Raw genomic sequence first — 6,393 nt, 5'->3', positions numbered from 1 at the left:
TAAAGCAAAACAAATTCCAAACTCACTGCTGTGGAGATGGTTCTGACTCATTAGGCACGGTAGGTAGGTCAGAACTGCTCCTTTGAGTTGCCAAGGCTTTACATCAGCGGTTCTCAACCTATGGGTCACCACCCCTCTGGGGGTCAAACAACACTTTCACAGGGGTCGCCTATTACATCCTGCATATCAGATATTCAGATGACTATTCATAACAGTAGCAAAATGACAGTTATGAAGTAGCAACAAAAATAACTTTATGGTTGGGGGGTCACCACAATTTGAGGAATTGTATTAAAGGGCCGCAGCATTAGGAAGGTTGAGAACCACTGCTTTAAATATTTACAAGAGCAGAAAATCTTGTCTTTCTCCCTCGTTGTACCTGCTGTACCCCAACTGCTGAACTTGCAGTGAGCAGCACAACTCTTAATACCCGAGGGCACCCAGTTTCTAGGAACCTCATAGGCCTATCTTCATTGCCAGGTTTAGCACAGTCATTCGCCATCGGAGTCCATTTTGTCTCCTGAGGGTATAATCATCAAACATTTTGGTTGTCAGAACCACGTTACTCCCAGCATGATCCTGTTGCTGCCCCTGATCAATAAAACAAATAACTAATGACCAGTTGAGTTGTGGGTGACATAAAAAAATCATACATGAGGAAATCAAAAGATCATTTTAAAAACAAGAAGGAAAGACCAAAGTGGATGCCATCAGAGACACTGAAACTTGCTCATGAGCATCACCTGAAGTCAACAGAAAAAATGGTGATGTGAACGAACCGAACATCGTACCAGGCATACTCCTCCCTTAGATTCCTTGGTAGAGATTGTACGGTACTTCTTAATACCATTGAACTATGGAATGGTCTGATGTCTGGATTAGGTCCTAATAAAGCTGTTTGAAAGTAGAAAAAAATAGTTGAACAGAAAATGTTCAAACGGCACCTAAAGCAGAAAAAGTAAAACATAAAAATAAAATGTGCAAGAAAGTTGAGTTGGAAAAGCAAAAGGGAAGACTAACCTCAGCATATCTCAAGCTAGACAAAAATCAGAATCCAATGTAACCCTAGGGTAGGAAGACTTTGTGTCACGTGCTTTGAACACACTAACAGCTTAAATCAGTCCCTGGAAAAATACATCATGTTTGGTGGTGTTACACAAAAGAGCCCGGACTGATCCCCAGTGAGCTAGATGACACAATGGCTGCCCCACGGAGCTCCAAGCAAGGACCAGGATGTGTCTTGTTCTGTGATAGCTGAGGCTGTTCTCAATAGTAGCTGAGTGGTAGCTGACAGCAACATCCTTATGTATGGTATTCGTAGATAATTTCATCACCTCGTTATCTTTTGCCTGATTTCCCTGTAGATGTGTTCAACCCACTCAGTGACCTTGCCTCAGAAACTCAGGACTCCAAGTTTCTCCTCCAGGAGTACTTTCTGGCTTCTTTGTTGTATGTAGATGGAATGACATTGTCCACCTTGCCATCTTCTATCAGAAGTCCTGTCTGGTTACTTTTTGTTCTTTCAATGACAGGGCCAAAATAGCCCCCAGGATATTAGTATAATTGTGATAAGTTTGTATTTAAATAAGAAAAGTAGTATCATGGAAACAAGTTAATAACATTTAAAAATGAACTAAAATAGTTATTCTATTTTTAATTTTAGGAATGAGTTTATTTAAAATAACATACATTATTTCATTGTAATAGATAATTAGTTGTACAAATAAAAATAATAGATGACACAAGACATTTTCTTACCAGAAATATCAACTGAATAAATGTTCATTCACAAAACCCAAAACAAACAATTATATTGATGCAAACAATGAGGGTCAGCGTGGAGACCAAAAGCCCATCTGTAGGCAATTGGACATTTCCTTAAAGAAGGGTCACAAGGAAAGAATGAGTCAGCCAGCATGTGGTAAAGTACCAATGAAACACACAACATTCCTCTAGTTCTTTAATGCTTTTTCCCACACACTACTATGGTCCCCGTTTTACCTTACAAATCCGCTAGACTGGAGCATGTACACTGGTACAAATAAGAGCTCTCAACACAAGAATCTAGAACAAACAAACCCTTCAGGAATAGTAATGGGAGTAGCGAAACCATGAGAATGGGGGTAAGGTGGGGAGAGAAGGGGGAGAAAAGGGGGAGAAAAGGGGAACCAATTGCTATTATCAACATATAATCCCCCCCAGGGGGACAAACAACAGAAATGTGGATGAAGGGAGACCGCAGACAGTGTAAGATATAAAAAAAATAATAATAAAATGACTTATTAAAAAATGTTCATTGAAGATTTTTTCATTACAAGATCACATTTTTACAACTCTTATAAAAATCCATACATCAGTTGTATTAAGCATATTTGTACATATGTTGTCATCATTCTTTTCTAGACATTTACTTTCTATTTGAGCCCTTGGTATCAGCTCCTCTTCCGCCCCCCACCCTTGTGACCTCTTGATACATTATAAATTATTATTATTTTCATATGTTACACTGATTGCTGTCTCCCTTCCCCCATGGTTTCTGTTGCTCGTCCCCCTGAAGGGGAGAAGGGGTTTGGTGGTGGTGGTTATGTGTTGATCATTGCTATTGATTCCCCCTTCAGCCCCTCCTCTCCTCTAACCTTCCCCCTAACCTTCTGGTGTTATTATCCCCATTCCTGTTCCTCGATGCCATTTCTTGAAGATTTTTAAGTTGCAAGTTATTGCAAGAATTGCCCATCCTAGAAATATTTCCAAATATACTTAAATAAAAACTGAATGTTAAATATATGTGAAAACAGTGAGGATTTTTTCACCTACACTCATTATGACATCAATAGATGCATATGTATTAAATTCCATTATAGATAAATATATATTTTTGTATTGTTTATGGATAGCCATTTTATTCACCAATAGGCTTGTCTAAATGTATAGGCTTGTAGAGAATTTGGTGTTGTCCCTCTATTTATATGTTACCATAAAGGCCATATAATTTTTTTAATCCTTTATCATCTTGTATGTCCATCTCACTTTTTCTGGAACCTCCTTAGAAACAGGAACACCTGATTAAACTACTTACAGCTGCCACAATAGAAGAAAGTCCCTCAAAGATCTATAGCGGCTGCTTAGAAAAGTAATGTGTGCTCTTTATAATGTTAGCCAGCTCAGTAAGAGATTTCTGGGTTTTATTGATAAATATCATTCTTACCTACAAATCACAATTTCATCAATATTACCTCTTAGAGCTATATCTGTTGATTCATTTTAAAATACATGATATTTTACTTATTATTTTTTTAATATGTGATTCTACAAAACAAATTTTATGCTATACTTGCCACTTAAAATATTTTGCATGCTTCAAAAAAAGTGAAAGAATTCTAGAGAAAATAGTAATACCATTGTTATGCTTATTCCTTCCCTCAGAAACATATTTTAGAATAATAAAGGCAATTTAGAAGCTAGCATTTTTATTTGTATTGCACTTCAACAATAAATTAACCAATTTTATAATTCAATATATTCAGGTTTTTATTTATACTTAATTTACATATTGCTCAATGTTCCACTGGGTATTTATTTTATGAAAGATGATTGTATTAGTACAGCACAAGAAGCAAAAAGAATTCTTAACAGAGAGCTCATCCCCGGTAACTACTAAAATTGGTAATGTTATTTTATTAGTATGCCATAGTTAGTTCACTCAAATAGTTGAGTTTCACTTCTGTGGAATCAAATGAAAGCCTGAGCTGAAGGAAATGCAAATGATATAGAGGCATTCTCAATATCCATGTGACGGCTTCTCTGTTTTAATTAAGCAAGATTCATAGAGAAGGCATGTGAAAGAATTGCTATTCTATGATGACTGTTTTGGGATCAATTCTCATATGAAAAAGGCTAATCATCATTTACTAAAAAATAAAGTGAAATTAAAAAAAAAATTGGTCAAAGCTACTCTTTCACAAAAACAACAACAACAACTGACCAGTAACTATATAACAATATTCAGAATGAACATTTCTCTAAATGTATATTAAAATAGCTCAGGTGGTGTGGTGGATCAAAGATTGGGTGTGAATACACTCCAGTTTCAGGGATTGGGCTCTTATGTGCCCTTTGTTTGGAAGGAGCTTTCCCCAGGTACCTTCCTATGGGATCCTCATCGTCTCACGTCTTTTCTGACCAACCCGAATAAGATTGATCCCCTCTCTCTTACAGGTCCTGTGCTCCTTCCTTCCTTTGCTGTTCTTCTCACTTCCATGTCCTTATTTATTTTCTCGCTTTTGTCTATAAGATCAAGAAAGAGATTTACTCCTATGTCTGTTGTTTCTTTCATCGTTATCCTCTGCAGTTAGAAATGTGGCTGGCCAAAAGTAGATTCTCAATGAATGCCATAGAAGTGCAGGATACGTGAGGTTCTCAATTCACAAAGCTGATGTTATTTGTCACGAGTGTGATTTGGGGGTTTGTTTCAGCCCATGCATGTATGAAAATCACACCCAGGAGATTTTAGTAGGGAAGTTGTTACTCACAGAATAAAAGTAAAATTGTCTGAAATAACTTAAAAATAATTTAAAGATATTTTGCATCATCAAGGCAAATTAAACCAAAGGGCCACCAGTAAATACCCCTCAGAGTGTTTATCCATCCTTTCACACCAAGATGCTCAGAGTGATGTTCTTTGCGGAGCATAGTGGGGCAAATGAACAGGGCTGTGTGTGACCAGAGAATATAGACCTCACAATCACCATTACAATAATCTGTTTTATAAACCTCAGGTTTAGGATTGAACTGGTCTGGAATCATTAGCATAACAATATCACCTGATAGTCCATAAGTCAGGAGTAAGTGGATGTCCAAACAGGATTTCCATGTATTTTCTGTTTTTATTTTTTAATGTGGAGACGAGGAGACAAAATTAACTCAATAACATTCTACCTCTTGAGTCCCCACGTGGAAAATTCCTCATGTTTCCCTCTGAACAAAGCACATGCTCCCTAGCACCTCTCCCCTCAAAGTCTCAACCCATTCAACATCAACTCTAAATGCAATATTTCATCTCTCAATATTCTAAATTCAGTATGGTAGAGACTCTTAGTGTGCTCCATCCTGGAGCACAATCCCTTTCCATGTCTGGGCCTATGAAACCTAAATACAAATGATCTGCTTCCAAAATGCAATGATGGATAACCCACAGTAGACGTTCCCATCGCTAATGGTGGAACTGTTAGGAAGAGCATCCAAAGGTGCCAAGTAAATCCCAAATCCATCATGGAAATTTTCATTAGTTCTCAAACTTAAAAATAATCTTCCATTCTATGATATTAATGTCTTTTGTAAGAAGTTATAATAACTAATCCCAAGGAGTTGGAGATTGAAGAAGTCCCCAAAGCAGCCCAACACTTAGAAGATGCTAAAATGCTCCATTCCCCACTCCGACTCCTCACTTGAGTACATGCTTCCATGTTTCTGGGTTCTGCAAATTACTACTGTGTGCCACAGAATGCAGGAAAGTTTGAGGAAATGTCTCATGGGGTGGTGGGTGCTGTTCAGCACAAAATCTGAAGGTCAGCCAGGGGCTAGAGGGTACACTCCAGTCATGGTTCTTCCTGGTGATGAGATCACACACCCCTGATTCTCGGTGGGCTCATTTTATATGCAACAGGGTGGCATTGCAGGGAATCCTGTTTACAATTCCTCACAAGTGAATTCTACCTTCTTACCAAACCCATGCAGGGAAAGGTTGTTTGGTGGGAGCTACCTGGTGCAATCACATTTTACCTAAATATAGTAATCTGTTCTCTACCCCTGGGCTGTATCTTATTTAGGCACATATGACCTGGGGCCCCTGGCAGCATGTTTCCAGTAAGCACTGGCCTCCTATTAGTCCTAATCAGTTAGGCTTGTTCACAATCCACTCCAGATAGGGGTCCCCCCCACCCCTCTGCCAGGTCTAGCGTATAATTCCTTCTATCCAATATTAGTAATGTAACCAAGATACCTGTCAAACAAAAAGTGTTAGCCAATTTATATCCACTATTAAGTCAGGCCCAGTTAATGCCTTATAATATGGGGTTATGATGCTGTTGTTAGGTACCATCGTCTGTTCTGACCCATAGCGACCCTATGCACAAGAGGAAGAAACCCTGAACAGTTCTATGCCATCCTCACAATTGTTCCTAACCCTCAACCCGTTGTTGGAGCCACTGTGTCAACCCATCTCATTGAAGAGCTCCCTGCTTTTGATTTTGCAGGACTACCTTCTTTAGGGACTGGTCTCTCCTGACAATATGTACAAAGTGTTTAAGAAGAAATCTCACCACCCTTAATTTTAAGGAGCACTCTGGCCCTACTTCTTCCAAGAAAGATCGCTTGTCCTTCTAAAAGTCCATGATA

This window comes from Echinops telfairi, unplaced genomic scaffold, assembly GCF_000313985.2.
Source record: "Echinops telfairi isolate 266 unplaced genomic scaffold, ASM31398v2 ScPeMD7_7468;HRSCAF=8506_0, whole genome shotgun sequence".
In the NCBI taxonomy this organism is placed as follows: Eukaryota; Metazoa; Chordata; class Mammalia; order Afrosoricida; family Tenrecidae; genus Echinops; species Echinops telfairi.
Note: the sequence above shows the minus strand (reverse complement) of the source record.